The 15,806-nt window shown below is 38.6% G+C and overlaps 1 protein-coding gene across 8 annotated transcripts in view; it reads right to left on the reverse strand.

Moving 5' to 3' along the window:
- MEGF11 (multiple EGF like domains 11) overlaps window positions 1–15,802 on the reverse strand; it is a 282,729-nt gene extending 266,927 nt beyond the window's left edge. For 6 of the 8 annotated variants that reach the window (XR_011811898.1, XM_072043287.1, XM_072043283.1 and 3 more), the window contains exons 1-3: window positions 14,713–15,649; window positions 14,444–14,613; window positions 6,718–6,821 (exon numbers count right to left, since the gene is read on the reverse strand). The gene's annotated coding sequence lies outside the window, so the exon portion shown is untranslated. Of the gene's footprint in view, window positions 1–6,717; window positions 6,822–14,443; window positions 14,614–14,712; window positions 15,650–15,755 lie in introns of those variants that run through there. The other 2 variants (XM_072043285.1, XM_072043284.1) reach the window with 2 other exon arrangements.
- Window positions 15,803–15,806: the final 4 nt, after the last annotated feature.

Here is a 15,806-nt window from a genome sequence, read left to right on the forward strand (position 1 = left end):
GGAATTTGGCCTCAGAAAATTACACCACACAGAATCAGGTGATTGTAAATGCATCAGTTTTCAATACTCTAAAGTTATTGCACATTTAATTTTAAAGCTCAGGAAATTAAATATGCATAATTTGTGTCTGAAAGTGTAATTTACTATTGAAAATAATGCCTGAAAGAGAAAAACAAAGCTTTTCAGACATAACATGACTTCTAAGTTTTTATAAAGCCATTCAGGGTTTTAGTTTATGAATCATTCTGTTCCCTGCAATAATATGCTGTCTGTGCAATCAGTGATGATAAATGGTACATAATTGTAAACTTGATATTGGTTTTCAATATTGAATTCATCATTCTGTCCTCTTAACACATATTAAATACTTTAAAGAATTTATATATTTGTTTGATTTATCTGTGATTTTTTTTTCCAATATGTAAAATTTATTAGTTTTCTGGTTTTTGAGAATCTAAGTGTAGACAACATCATTAATAATACTGAATAATAGTGTTGGCCTTATTTATGCATGACTCCCTTCTACAAATACAAAGTGTCCAAATCAAATACAAACATATTAGTTGTAGGCAGTATAGAAAATACATTCCTAACTAGAAACAATTCTGCATATGTTTTGTTTGACTTCCTTGATCTATCCAATAATAATTGCAAGAATTTATTCTCATTTGCAAAGGTAACGCCTGCATTCTTAGGACTCACATTTCACTTTCTTCAGTGACAGAATTGTTGACTAAGCTACCAAATTTGGAAAAATACAATACCTTAGTCCAAAGGGTGAAAAGCCTACATATACCTCACAGCTACAGAGACAAAATGAATTTACCTTTGTTAATAATGTGTACCCATTCTCACAGATATGAAAGTGCATTCAAATTGCTCCAGTACTCTGAGGTAATGAAAAAAAAAATCAGAAAACATTAATCCTGGGAAACACTACCAGAAGCATACAGACCAGTTCCAGCGGCTACTAGTCTACTCCAAATAGATTCTAAGCACAAAGGACCTGGTTCAATCATGTCAATTGTTTTTTTCCATGAACAAAGACAACTTTGGAGTCTTTTCCCCCATATACAACATAAAAGGCACTGAAATTGAGTTAAAAACTAGCTAATGATTAGAGATTTTCATTAAATCTTATCCTATATGAGGTCAAATTCTGCTCTTAATCATGTGTATGACCATCATTCTTAATCACTGCTATTTTTCTTAATCAAGGCATCTGCACTAGACCAGGACATGAAATTATTCTTTGTTTAGTATGGTATAAGTTTAAAAATAAAAAAAGGATTTGGTAAAGCTGAAGAAAATAATCATGCAATTATGCAAATGGGAGAAATAGCATTCATTCAACTGAACTATAGCTGATTACTTCAGGGAGAAATTTGATCTACTAACAAAAATAGCTAAGAAAGTCACAGCTATTACTCTTTTTATTATAAATGAAACTGGATAAAAGGCCCATCTTTCGCAAAATATTCAAGTGGAATTCCCTGCTGCAGGACTGCTGTGACAAACATTTTTGTCGTATGAAAAGATCAACTGTTCTGATAGATTAGGATAGCTTAAACAGTTAAAATCGCTATGGTATGTTATGGTCCCCAAACTTCATAGCATAAATGGCAAGCTATCTGGAATACAGAAAGTTTTGATATGTAATTCTATATGAAATGTATCAGGATCCCCAAGCACAGGCTAGCAACAAGGATGACATTCTGCTTTCATTTGAAGCACATGATATTGGTAAGAATTAGAGAAGGATATCCAAATAGGTTGACAATCATTCTAGAACTGTGATCTGTGATCTGCGAACATCTAATTTTTTATTAATACTTATGAGACTTGTGCATATGTACTGAGAAGTGGAGATTGTTCACAAAAAAAAACAAAAAAAAAAGAGAAGCAGATTATGAGGAGCAGCATATATAATGCAGAATCAGTAGCAAACCCACATAAATCAGCCGCAACTACTGTCTTTCTAGTGAAAAATCCTATGCAGATAGCTTCAAACACTAGATGTTTTTTCTATCAAGAAAACACAGACTGCAACTCCAGCAAGAAACCCATTGCTTCCAACCACATTCTCACATGCTGTTTTTAAAAATTAAAGGACAATGTACCTGTAAGGGTCCTGCGTGTCTGCGGGACATTACCCTTAGTACTGGATGAGTTAGAATCAAGGGTATGGGAGGAATCCCAATTTCACACCACCAAGCAGTCATCAAACATTTAGCAAACAGTATCAGCAGTATTTATAATTGAATAAAAATCTGCACAGACTATTACCAGACTCTTCAGTTTGTCCAAACATCCAGAGAGCAGTGCCTTAAAGACAATGCACTTGCCTTTCCTTAAACCAGAAACCAAACCGGCAGGCCCAAATTGGCGATCTGCTGGAGCTGATGTAAAACAGTAACAGTGCAAGAGATCTTCAGTGAAGACGGAGTGATACTAAGTACCACAATTTCTCCTTCACTGAAATCCAAAGGCTGGAACAGCCATGAGCAAGCACAGAGCAAAAAAGGGGAATCGAACCAGCAGCTAAAAGAAGGCTGATTCAACTTGTCTGCTTACACCAACAGAGTTAATTCCCTAAAATTCTGCTCCTTCACATGGGAAGTCAAGAGACTACTCTCATTTAGCAAATTCCTCTCTGAAGAGAGCTGACTGGAATTTCAAATGCTAGCAAAAGTGAAACAGAAAATAAAGGTAAAGTAAGGACCAAAGCAGATAGAAATTCAGATGACTGACATTCTGAAATGAGTCCATGTGTTATATTCATTTATACCTTATTTACACGTATCTCTAAATATGCTGAGGCAAATTTATCATAAAAGTTAGCCAGTTTTCTTCAAATGGCCATCTCCAGATAGCCATAATGTTAAGGAGAGATCTTAAATCTGTATTAAATGCACTGTTACATAATCAGCGCTTTTTGGACACGCTAAGGAAATCAAATTGCTATGATTCCTTTGAAAGAAAGTTTAAGTTCACTGGTCTTGTATTCAGTCAGGAGTAGGTTTTATTATAGAAAAATGAGACAAGATGAAAGAAGCTGTGAATTTATCTTTATGATAGACTTCTACCCTGAAGTTTTAGGAAGTGGTTGAATGTGAACACTGAATATAAACACTCTCTTAACTGTACCCCATTTTGTATAAGCATATTTATTTTTAAACATTATAATTTTTTTGCAGAAAGGTAATATCCAGAGTTTTTAATCAAAACCAGAACTCCATATGATTTCTGTGTATTCAGTAATATACAATCTCAAAATAATAATAATAATAAAAGCAAGAGTAAAGGCAAAATTAAAGAAAAGTAACTGCTGACATCTGCAATGACAAATCAGTGAATAAAGAAAACCTCGGAAATTTCTAGCCCAAAACTCTGCCAACTGGAATTGTGTATCTCAGTGCTGTGGTCTACTATCTCCATCTTCAAAGAGCTCAGCATGGGCCTTTTGGAAAGGAGGTATCTGAATTTTTATCTGCTCTGGCACTTTTTGTTCATGCTTTTATTCATTATTGCAGAGATGAGCAGCCTACAGAGCTAGTCCATTCTGCATAGAGCCTTATCCTGTTAGAGTGAAAATCATCTTCAGACTGATTGTAATGAGTATCAGAGTGGACCACGGGTTATTTTATGTCTCATTTTCCTACCTGTACAAATGGAAATACCATTCTATATGCTGATTAACGTTAATCTCTGCACAGAACCTGGGTCTGTACTGCATATGCTACAGATATGAGAACTGCAATGGACATTTTCAAATTTTGGAATTTCAGGGAATTATGTTCACTAACATCCTAGCTCTAGAATGAAAATGACCAAATTCCCACAAGTTCTATTTCAGTTTTCAAAGAAAATTGAAGAAAACTTGGCTGAAAACGTTTCTTTACATTTTCACCCAGCTCAACAAAAAAAGTCAGGATCCGCCAGAAGTTTATTCACAAAACGACAGCATGCCGCAACGCATTTATTTCTCTGTTTTGCCACTTTACAAGGGAAAAATATATTTCTAAGATATTTTTGGTAACATATGACTAAGTAGCAAAATTAAAACTAGGAAATTAATAACTACATGGCATTTCAATCCCATCAACTCTAATCAACATAAATCCATTCTAATTAAAACCTGCAAATCCTAAGGATACCAAACAGATAGCCCTCTTTTATATGGAGATAACAACGACAGTCACAAAACATGCAAATGGAGAATATGGAAATCTCCGAGACAAAAATGAAGCAGTACTAAAAGAATTCTTAAAAAAACAACAATAACAAATCGCTATCCTGCCAGTAGTCTCTAAATGGCCAAAACAAACGTAATTTTTGTCCTTTGAAACTTAAAAAGCACTTAGAGCTAAATGAAGGATCTGAAGGAAGCATGTAACTTCACAGGCTGAAAGAGGTTACTAAGTTTATCACAACCATCAAATCAGAAATAGTACAGTGATGCAAAGCATGTTCTGATCAGCATGATGAATAACACACATCAGTTTGAATGAGAATAATAGAAATTATGTAATTGCACCAGAGGCTTTGTTTCAAAGTCAATACACTTTAAATCTCGACTCTGTCTTTAGGACTTGATCAAAAGTTCATGAACATTAACAAGAATCTTTGCACTGACTGTCTCGGGCCTTGCATATGCCCTTTATACGGAAGTGGAAAGCTACTGTCCACTGGCAAATTCTGCTACACACTTCTTAAAAATTCAAGAAGCTCCTCATCTCTCCTATGTTCTATTTAATCTTGCAGTTACAATCAGTATCAGCCTATAAGTACAGAACTATGGATGCGAGACTCACCTGGTTCTGGTAAACTTTTAACACTAGGTTGAGGCAAGTTGTGCCCTTAATCTACTAAAGCACTGTCAGGTAAAGAGAGGGATCAAAACTGAGGTTGAATGTATATTATTGGTACGTATCTACAGCAGCTAATACTGATACTTCGGAGTTTAAGGGAAGAACTCATCTTCATCCAGCACTAAATTAGCTCTTTAAAAAAGGGTCTCTTTTGTCTATTGGCAGTTTTTATCCACAACCAGCAGAGATTAAACAAATGCATTTGCTTGGCAGGCGGTGGTTGTTACCCTGCCAATTAGCTCAACAGGAAGCAAACAACCTGCTGACCTTCCCGGGCAAGCAGTCTCTCTGAGGCAAGCAAATGAGATTGTAGTAAGGGCCACAGTTCAGACAGTTGTTATTATCATACATCATCACAAACTTATTTTACCATTGCACTGGAATTATGGCAAGAGTACAGAAGTAAAAGGCTGGAAGGAAACAAAGACATCACTATGCTGTAATCTATGAAATCATAGCAAGCGTTGTCTTAATTAGGCTTTTAACAGCACTGATACCACAGGGGCCTGGTGGTCTGTAGAGAAATCCTGAGAGCTGACACCTAGACTGCTCCTAGCAAACTTATAACTTGTTCTTGTAAACTTCCAGTGAATGAGATTTCACAGTCTCTTTATGCAGAATTCAATACAACATTGTTGTTCAAAAATATTTAATACTAGTTTTAGCTTCCTTTCTAAAACACCAAATCGTGCCTTTTTTTCTTTTCAATGAAACGAATTCAGAAGCAGAAAGAAAAATGAAACTTCACATACAGAAATGCTTAGACATACACATGCTCACTTATATTTAGAAAAGCAAGAAAATAAAAATAGATAATTCTTCTTTGTCCTAGCCTATTGTGATGCTCACTGGTACTAGTTTAGCAAAATAACTACTCCCTCTGTTTCAATGTGAAAGAATAGTTATGGTTATGCTTTGCTTTCACACGGCATGCTCTGGAAGTAATGCCTGGAGCACCAAGAGGACTTTGGTGAATAACAAGGAAGGCATTTTTAGTAAGGTTCCTCAGCTATGAGCATACACACTTCAGGTGAAACTTTCATCTGAGTCTCCCCTGCATAACACTGGATCAAATGAACAGAAGAAGCTGAAAAGTACACTGAGATAAAAATATGATGGGACACTGAAAGATGCTTTAATAGCTAAAAAGCTACAGTCTCTTTCAGAAAGGATTTTTCCACTTTGTACTACTATTGTCTGAAATCAGGCCTGAAGAGAAGAAGCTAACTTGATAAAATATAGGCAAAAAAAAAAAATCATAAACGAAAATAATGGAAATGCTGTTATGGTCTTTTGTGAGTATAAATAGTTTTGGAAATGAAACTGTCAAGCCCAGCATCTGAAATGCTGCAGAAATAAAGTCATTTTAATGGTCAGCCTGCTGCAACCACATAAACATTTTCTAGTTCTTTTCACAGCCTTGCATCTTTTTTTTTTGTTGTTTAATCTGACGTATGGGGAGACATTAGTTGGAGATTCAAGGGGACAGAATCTAACAGAGAAGCAGAAATAGATCAAGGGAAGATAAGGAACAGAAATCACCAATGGGAGATATTAAATTCCAAAAAGGAAACTGAAGAGACAGAAGGACAGAAAAAAAAAGGAAAGGTGGTGAGATAAGCTGGTAAATAACTTGCTGAACTCAATTTTAAGCAAAAAAATATTAGATCAAAATAATCCAGCATTGTCCCTCCATCTTCTTATATGCTTCTAAAGGTACAGGCTGTCATTCCTGAAAGATTATTCATGTCACCTCACGCTAAACACAGAACTGGAACATTTCTGCCACAGAACTAGGTTTATTCTTTTGCATTCAATTTACATCAGCAGAGAAACTTTCTCTTACCTGCAGAGCTGCCCTTGCTGGTCCAACAGGTGGGGACACTCCTCACAGTGGTGCCTTGCACTTCCTCAGTAGCACACACTACGTACCGGAATGAGGAATCACAACTAGAGAAAGAGGGAAAAATACCTAAAATAAGTATTGAGAGATATGAAAAAATATAAAAATTTGGCAGTCTCTCACTAGATTAAATGAGCATCTTGGTATTTGATGGGTGTTCTCATGTTCTTCACGTCCCCAGAAACTTCCAGATCATATCCACTGCCACATAACATAGCTCCATTTCTATAGCTAAACAATTTTATTTTTTTCCAAATAGGAAGTGTTGAAATACTGTCTTATTACTGATTTATCTACAATGTCTTAGGAAACCTATGTCAGCCTCTTTACACTGGAAAAGCACACGCTCTGATGATTTTGTTTGGACCATGTGCAGCAGCAGCCACTTTCCTTTCTGACCTGCAAAGGGAGGACATAAAATGTACGTAGCAATCTCTTTACACTGTCAGCACTGAGTGGGCAGTGCTATGCCCAAAAGAGCATTCATGTCACCTGTATCTAAGCACAGAAGTCACTTTCTTCTCCACTAGAAAGAAGCCAGGCCAGCCTACCTCCTTAACTTTAGATGCCTACTTTGAGTGAAGTTAAGTGATGTATATAATATCCACAGTGGATTTTCCCCTAGGTGGTCATGGAGACAGAGGTGACAGACTGCCTGTCTGTGTAACCTGTTACTGGTTGTCCCAGAGAATCCCTGTGTGTCCCGGTCCAGACTATTCAACAGCAGAGTAAACTATCAGTCCAAGGCTCAATTGTAAGGAAACTTTTATGTTATGTTGTTTTGGATTATTTTTTTTTCTCAAAATTACACCTCTAGTTTATAGCGATAGGTGGAGATAGTAGAGGCACATGCTTACTTCCAAAATGTCCACCAAGCACCAACAACTCTCCTAAACCCAGGCTCAGTGATTTATATCCCATACAACTGGTACCAGATCCTGAAAAGCCCAAAAGCAGAAAGCTATGATAGAGACAAAAGTCACACATAGTTTTTAATTTTTTCCTCTGACAATATTTTTTGTATCTTATTTTTTTCTCAACTTTTTCTTAGGGCATTAAACTATTTCTCATTGTAGCAGCAGTTCAGAATCTCCCAGAAACTTATAAAACATTATGCTACCTGCCTAAGATCTTCATAAACCAGAATGAAGTCCACTATTTACAGTCAGGGGTGATGAACCAAGAGAATGGATCTTTGGCTCAAGTCCTGGCTGACTTGCTCAGCTGGCACATGATCCCTAGAAAACTATTTGACCTTCTTTGCCTCCATTCAAGCAGCTATAAATTTGGCTAAGAAGCAAGACCTGTCTGAAAAGCACTAGCCTTTGACCTCACGTTGCACGAGTTTATGCATCTCAAAAACCTCAAGCTGAATGATGCAGCGTATTATTTTTCTGTAATCTACCTTTAGAAACCATGCATTTGCTCACACAACCCTCCAACATGGCATGATATGGAGTGATGACACACAAATATAACACTATTTAACTATAACACAAAACTTATAGACCATTAGAGTAAGCAAGGAGTAACATAGTAGGCTCTCATGCTAGGGCTATTGCAACTTGCTTTTATGTTAAAGAGCAACTACTTGTATTAGTCTTTACCGTTGGGCTTCATGTCAATTTTCTTATATTTATATAGACCTGTAATTAAAATAATTCCTAACTGCCATCCAGGAACGCAAAAACCAAAACCCCTGAAAATTCTTTTGTTTGTTTCATTTTAAGTCTATCCCTGCATAAAAAATTCTGTGAGGTACCTTAAGATAGAATAGCTAGGACTACTTAGTCTTGAAAAGAGAAAGTTCAAGGTGGATTTTATGAGTGTGTATAAATATCTGACAGGAGGGAGGTAAAGAAGGCAGAGCCAGACTCTTCTCAGTGGTGCTCAGCCTCTTAGCAAGCAGGAGCTTGGTGTAAGTAGAAAATAAACAGCAGTTACTCCTTTTTGCTCTCACAATTGATGATCCTGAGTCTTCCCATCACTAGGCAAGTATTATTTCTACAAAGGCAGTTACAAGAGGGATAACTGGAGTGTCTGAGGCTATGAGCAAGGCCACTGGAAGTAATCTCACAGCTTTCAGCAAAGGATGACGATCTGAGTTTCTTTGACTCCTTTCCATCACACTGAAACTCAGTAGCCAGCATCACAATAAATACATCTTTTGGACGGATTTGAAAAAGAAGCACCCACATGGTGAACACCCTCTCACACAGCAGCACTCTAACAGAATTATTTTAGCAATTTCAGGAATGAATTTTGCATAATAACTGCAATATGAAGTCATAACAGAACCATCTAACATTTGTGATGAAAGCCTTAAGGACAATGACAAAGGCACCTACTAATAAGACATTCATAAGCAGAGTATGCCCAGTAGAGTTGGGCAAACACTGCAGTCCATTTCCCTTGGATATTCATTTGAATTTTTAAATGGATTTCTTTTGACTGTTCACATCCCTTTTGTGCTCACTTTCCATGAATAGCAAATGAGCTTTAATAAGGGGAATAATCATGAAAAACACATTTTAAGCTTGAACATTTGCCAAATGAAAACCTCAAATGGTTAGCAGTATATATGTCATTTTATGACTTTTACATTAAATTCAAGAAATCCACTGCTGGTCAGTTTTCACACCCTGGCAGTTAGGAAACACAAATAATATCATTACTTACAGAACTAAACAGTGAAGGTTAAAGTATTGCTATATACTATGAGGAATATCTGTATTATTTTCAGGCTAAGAACTAGTTCTTGACAATCACTCTGGCAAAAGAATGCATTTTGAAATTTTACCTTTTTTTATTTGAAAACAATTTAAAAAAAACAAGTATAAACTGTTACTTGCCCAGCCCTGCTAGGCAATATGTTTCCCCAGCAGATAGAGTAGTTATGGCTATATAAAACATTTATTTATACCGTTTTAGTGAGTAAAATACAAAACAGCTAAGAAGCACAGCTGTAAACCAAAAATACAGTATGATCTATTTTCTTTTAGTTTCAATATACATCTCCAAGCTCTCAGGGAAAGCCTTTTGTATCTCATTTGTACAGTGGAGTTCCCCACAGGTCAGCCACAAGCCCATTGGATTTCTCATGATGGGAACCTAAGAGGAAATTAATCACCCAGAAATTCCTCCTTGTGCTTTTGAAAGCAGGGGACAAGAGAAAAAAAAAAAAAAAAAGTCACCCTTACACAACTCTGTTTTCTATTTACTACGGTATATAAATAAATATATCTTAGAGCATTATATTCTGCAGCACTAACCCAAACTTGAGCCAGACGTACTGTAGGGAGCAATCCCAATTCGGTAGTGAGTGGAAAAGGTGACCTGTTAGGTCTTTCCATCCGTAACTGTGATTATCCTTTGAACCATACAGGAATTACTGCAGAGGCTGAGGCACAACAGAGCGTCATCTCATTGTAAAGGCTCCAACCAACTCAAATGCATTTTGATGGCAAAAAGATTGGTCTGGTGGACTCTTCCTTTAATCCATCTAAATTATTTTGGTAATTTCCAACACAACAAATACAAACATCATGAAAACAAAAAGACTAGAATCCACCATCTACAAATAAATGAAAGCTCCTTAATCAGCTAAAGTTTAACATCCTAATGATGCTAGTACAAAGGCTGTTTTCCTTTAAATATTTTAGATCTCTCATCATAAGTATCTGGAATGAACAAAGGTACAGAAAGTAGGTGAAACAAAATAGTACACATCTTTGCAATTCAGTGATAGGATAAACTTTTGAACTGTATCCAAAGAAAAAAAGGGTTGTGGGAAGAAAATCAAATGCATACTATTGTAGGTATGAGAGATTGTGATAAATAAATTGCTTTTATGCTTCCAGTAATTGTAAACATCATGTAGTTTCATACTCTTGCCATGCTTGAAGTGTGTGTTTTTTTATTGTACTACAGAACAGCACCAGTTTCCAGTGTATTTTGTAGAAGAAATTTGTCTAGTTATGTTATAAGCAACTCAAAGCAGCTTGTTCACAGAAGCTAAAAAGGTTGAATTTTAGCCTATTAGACATGGTAATGGAAGCTGAAGTTTCATTTCAACCGCAAATCAGTTTAATAGTGTCTCCCAGTGGTGGTAACCGGTATTGAAAACTTAAAAGATAGCAAGGCGGTTCATAGCAGGAACCCCAGGAGAAAATCTGAATCCTAACAATGCATGAATACATCATAATTTTATTTCCACAGAATAAAAAAGAAAATTAGCATGTTCCTTGTAATGTTATGTAAAATAATTTTAAAGGATAAATGGGATAATCCAGGTAATTATAGGCTTGTCAGTCAAAGAGCAATCCCAGGCAAAATAACAGAAAGTCTAATTAATATGGGATTCAACAAAAATAATTAAAGGAGGGTGATATAACTAATGCCAGTTGACATGGGATTACAGAAAATAGACCTTGTTAAACTAAGTTGATATATTTCTTAAATACGACTATGGATTTGTTGGTAAAAGCAATATTGTCACTATAATCACAGGATCACAGAATTTTAGGGGTTGGAAGGGACCTCAGGAGATCATCAGGTCCAACCCCCCTGCCAAAGCAGGTTCCCTACAGCAGGTTGCCCAGGCAGGCATCCAGACGGGCTTTGAGCATCTCCAGAGAAGGAGACTCAACAACCTCCCTGGGCAGCCTGTTCCAGTGCTCCATCACCCAGAGCCATTCTGATCTAACATAATAAAATCCCCAGACCTTCAGCTATGACATTTATGCATATTTTATCACTTTTTCTAACAAATGGAGGGATTTTTTATATGCTTTCCCACAAATGAAGGCAAAGGATTCTGCTTTGGAAGTGCAGCCAAATGTAAGAGCTACGGGCAGTGATCTTGATTTTATATGGTCTTTGTTCAGAAAACAGTCAACTTCTCTTATTAGCACTTCTCTGCTGCAGAGTATGAAGGAGACTAAATCCTTAAAAGACAGTAAGTATTGGCATCTAGAGTACAGCTAGGTGAGAACTGTATTACACATTTTTACAAGTGCACGGAGTGGCATACTAATCCTCAGACCAGATATGGGTACTATTTTTTATATTTGGCTTTTACGGAACCAACGAGCCAGGAGAAAATAAAGCATTTATTCAGTTTTGTATCAGAGTTAGAAGCAGATACTGAACTGCCAGTTGCTTCATAAGTGCTTTAAAAATGGAAGAACCAACTTCAAAAGATACACTATAAGACAATCAAATCTTGTATCCTCTACCCAGGTGATGGAGTTCTTGGAGAGAAAAAAAGTATTTTTCAAAAAAAAAAAAGATTGCTATTGATTCCAGAACTGTGTGAATCCTGGACTTTAATACTCTGACTCTCCTTCTTGTCACTTCATGATTTTTTGTCAGCCTGTATCAAACCTCATAGCTTATGTAACCCCACCATTAGGTTGCCTATGTCAGAGTTGTGTTTACAGGCACAGCAGCTGACCATAAGATAATTTTCTATATGCATTTTTATATATTTCTCTGTTGCTATCTTAAATATAAACACAAATTTGGCTTATGTATCCCCATTTAGCTATGTAGCCTAGTTCATAACATGGGGAAGGGAGGGAGGGAGTTAGCATTGTGTAGTCACAGGTTTTACAAAGCTGAGGAACAAGTCCCTTCGCAAGAAGAAAACCCAGCTGTTGCTTTGCCATGACAGGAAGAGTCAGGTACGTTAAAAGGCTCACCTGTGTGGTGCCAACTGAAAAATACTGGTAAGCAAGTGAAATGGCACTACATTTAACAGCCAACAATATATCACACCTGAGTGTGAATACTTGCTCTTGCCTTGTACATGTTCCATTTCCCCCTATAGATGCCTAATAACCTACAAAATAAACTGTTTTACTTCTGTGTTCAAAATTAGTTTCCTAGGTCATATTGTTGTCATCCATCTGTAAGATGAGTCATGCTTCAAGCTTGGGAAACCTGAGCCAAAAGCTGGTACTCTCCAATGACCCGACACATTTCTTTGCCAAAACACCAAGCAACTCCTGTCGAAAGGTACCACATTGAAATTCTGCACTGCTTCTCCTGACATGTTTTTCCAAGCAGGGAGAGACCTCCTGAGAGGCTCACAGTTCTCAACATAGGCAAGAACAAACATGTAATTGAACTTTAAAGGACTCCTCTCACTCATAAAACAAAAGCTTTTCTAGTATTTACCACTGTTATCCAGGGGAGCACTGTATGAAGTAAGGCATACTCTATGAGAAGAAATATTTATACTGCTCTCTTTGGATGTGCTCTGCCATGTTTTGTTTCTCAAACATTTAAGGAAAACTATGAAAAAATGTATGTCTCACTGGTCTGCAGCTGTGCTGCATTCCACCTTCACTCTTTGACATTTATTGAGATCTTCTGATTCTATTATTTTGAACTCTTTAGCAGCTTTTGTTTCAAAACAATTAAGGATGCTCCTGTGATCTTGTTAGTTCTGTTTTTCCCTGCACAAACTTCTTGCCATATATAAAATCAATTACCAGATCAGCACAGAAGTTTGACTCTGACCTCATTAGGACAAACTCAGATAAGTGTAAACATTTCTCTTACCTTTAGTGACTCAACCTTAGACTGACTTTTACTTCTAAGAAGTTGCTCTCCAAAAGAAGAAGGAAGGGAGGAGGGAAACTGAAACTTTGAAAAAAATGTCTAACTGGTATATTAGAAATAAGCATGCAGCTCCTCAGCAGTATCAGCAGTGCATGAACTTAGCCCAAAGGTCTTATATTTTTCTCTGTGAAACGGTGGACAAATTAGAGAAGTGATCTCAGTCACTTTCATTTAATTAACCTTACTTTTATTGCAGTCACTGAATGACACAGAGTAGGCACACGGAACTGCGTTCTTCACTGTGTCACAGCAGGCGGCAGCTGCTGCATTTCAAATTGAATTCACTATCTTTCCCCAAAATGTTGTCTTTTTCTTCCCCCTTCTGTCACCACTGGCTACCCTGTCTTTGTTCCTACTGAAGAAGAGCTCCATCATTTTGGTCTCCATTTCCCCTTTCCTTTCACATCCTGCTTACATAACGCATCTAAAATCATCTAGACTACCAAAACCAAGTCCACACTTCAGTCGTCTCTCACTAAGTTATAACACCTCCTCCTCCTCATATGTTTGAGAACTTGGCTTCTACAAATCAGTTTCTTACAGATGGTACTTCCATTTACTGGCACCAATTGGTTACTCAGAAGTATTAGTCATTGGAGATACACATTTTATAAAATATGTGAAAAATAAGCAAGTAGAATAAACAGGAACATACAGTGACATACTGCCTTGGCTCTTTCCCAGTCTTTTCTCCTCGTAAGGACAAATAGTTTGCGCCACGTATTCTGTTCAAATAAGGTTATGATGTAGGCATTTCTGAAAACGTATTAATGCTTCTTTATTGTCAAAATCATCCCCAAAATGCCATACTAGCTGCATCACAGCCTTATTTAAGGAGCACTGACTGGGACCCAGAAACACCGTGTTGCACTCATGACCCTCCCCTGCTTTTGTTTCATCTTGAGCAAGAATTAATCTTTCATTGCTATCATCTTTCCTCTGTAAACGTGAGGAACACCATCAGTGCCTACTGTAAATCATTTGACATTAGGGCTTGCCTGCACCCCTCACTCACCCCAGCCACCTTCCCTAGCTCACAGACCTGGGTCTGCTCCTGAGAGATGCCATGAACGACCATGGAGGTTCACACACATGCATTTATGCAGGACTAGTTTAGGCATAGCAAGACAGCTTCTTCTTGTTCTTCTCCGAAGCCTTTCCAGTCTCCCAGTGCCTCCAACGCAAATCATCTCTGCCCTTGTAACAGGAGGCCTAAAAACAAACAGAGAAACCCTGAATGTATCTTCACCACACCCCCCAGCCTCACACCACACACTGCAGCCTAATAGAGAACAGATTTTTCTTCTCCACCTTCCACAGGCATCCCAGCCATTTTTTCAGTATATTCTCTAACGATCCCCAGATCTGTCTGTCTTCCTTCACTGAAAGGGAGCCTGTCTCCTCTGGTCACTGAGCTGCACAAGCTGGGGATGTCCCTTGGCCCAGCACCAGGCCCTCTCCTGCTCTGCTGCCCAGCCCCTCACAGCCTCCCCTCAGCTGCCACTTTGGTTTCCTCAGCTTGTTTTTGGCTCTCCCTCAAAAATTCCCCTCAGCTTTTTTACCCCTCTCCCTCAGAATTTCCCCACAGCTCGCTCCGGCCTGTCCCTCAGCTCCTTACTACCTGTCCCTCACAAACTCCCTCAGCTCGCTCCTGCCTGTCCCTCAGAACTTCCCTGGCCTTAAGCCCCAGTTCCCTCAACTCACTCTCACCTTTTCCTCAGAAATTCCCCTCAGCTTTTCCACACCTGTCCCTCAGAACTTCTCCTCAGCTTACTCCCAATTTTCCCTCAGAATCTCCCCTCAACTCCTTGCTGCCTATCCCTCAGAAACTCCCTCAGCTCCTTACGACCTGTGCCTCACAAATTCCCTCAGCTCACTCCCACCTGCCCCTCAGAACTTCCCCGGGCTTAAGCCCCACATATTCCTCCGAAATTCCCCTCAGCTTTTTCACACCTCTCCCTCAGAATTTCCCCTCAGCCCGCTCCCGCCTTTTCCTCAGAATTTCCCCTCAGCCTGCTCCCGCCTTTTCCTCAGAATCTCCCCTCAACTCCTTGCTGCCTATCCCCCTCAGAAACTCCCTCAGCTCCTTACTACCTGTCCCTCACAAATTCCCTCAGCTCACTCCTGCCTGTCCCTCAGAACTTCCCCAGCCTTAAGCCCCAGTTCCCTCAACTCACTCTCACCTTTTCCTCAGAAATTCCCCTCAGCTTTTCCACACCTCTCCCTCAGAATTTCCCCTCAGCCCGCTCCCGCCTTTCCCTCAGAAACGCCCCTCAGCTTCAGCCCGGTTCCCTCAGCCCGCTCCCGCCCACCCCTCAGAACTCCCCCTCAGCCCAGTCCCTCCGCCTCCACACCGCTCCCTCAGGCCGGCCCCAGCATCGCCTCCCGCCGCTTTCCCGTCCCTC

Source organism: Anas platyrhynchos, chromosome 11 (assembly GCF_047663525.1).
Source record: "Anas platyrhynchos isolate ZD024472 breed Pekin duck chromosome 11, IASCAAS_PekinDuck_T2T, whole genome shotgun sequence".
Classification (NCBI taxonomy): domain Eukaryota; kingdom Metazoa; phylum Chordata; class Aves; order Anseriformes; family Anatidae; genus Anas; species Anas platyrhynchos.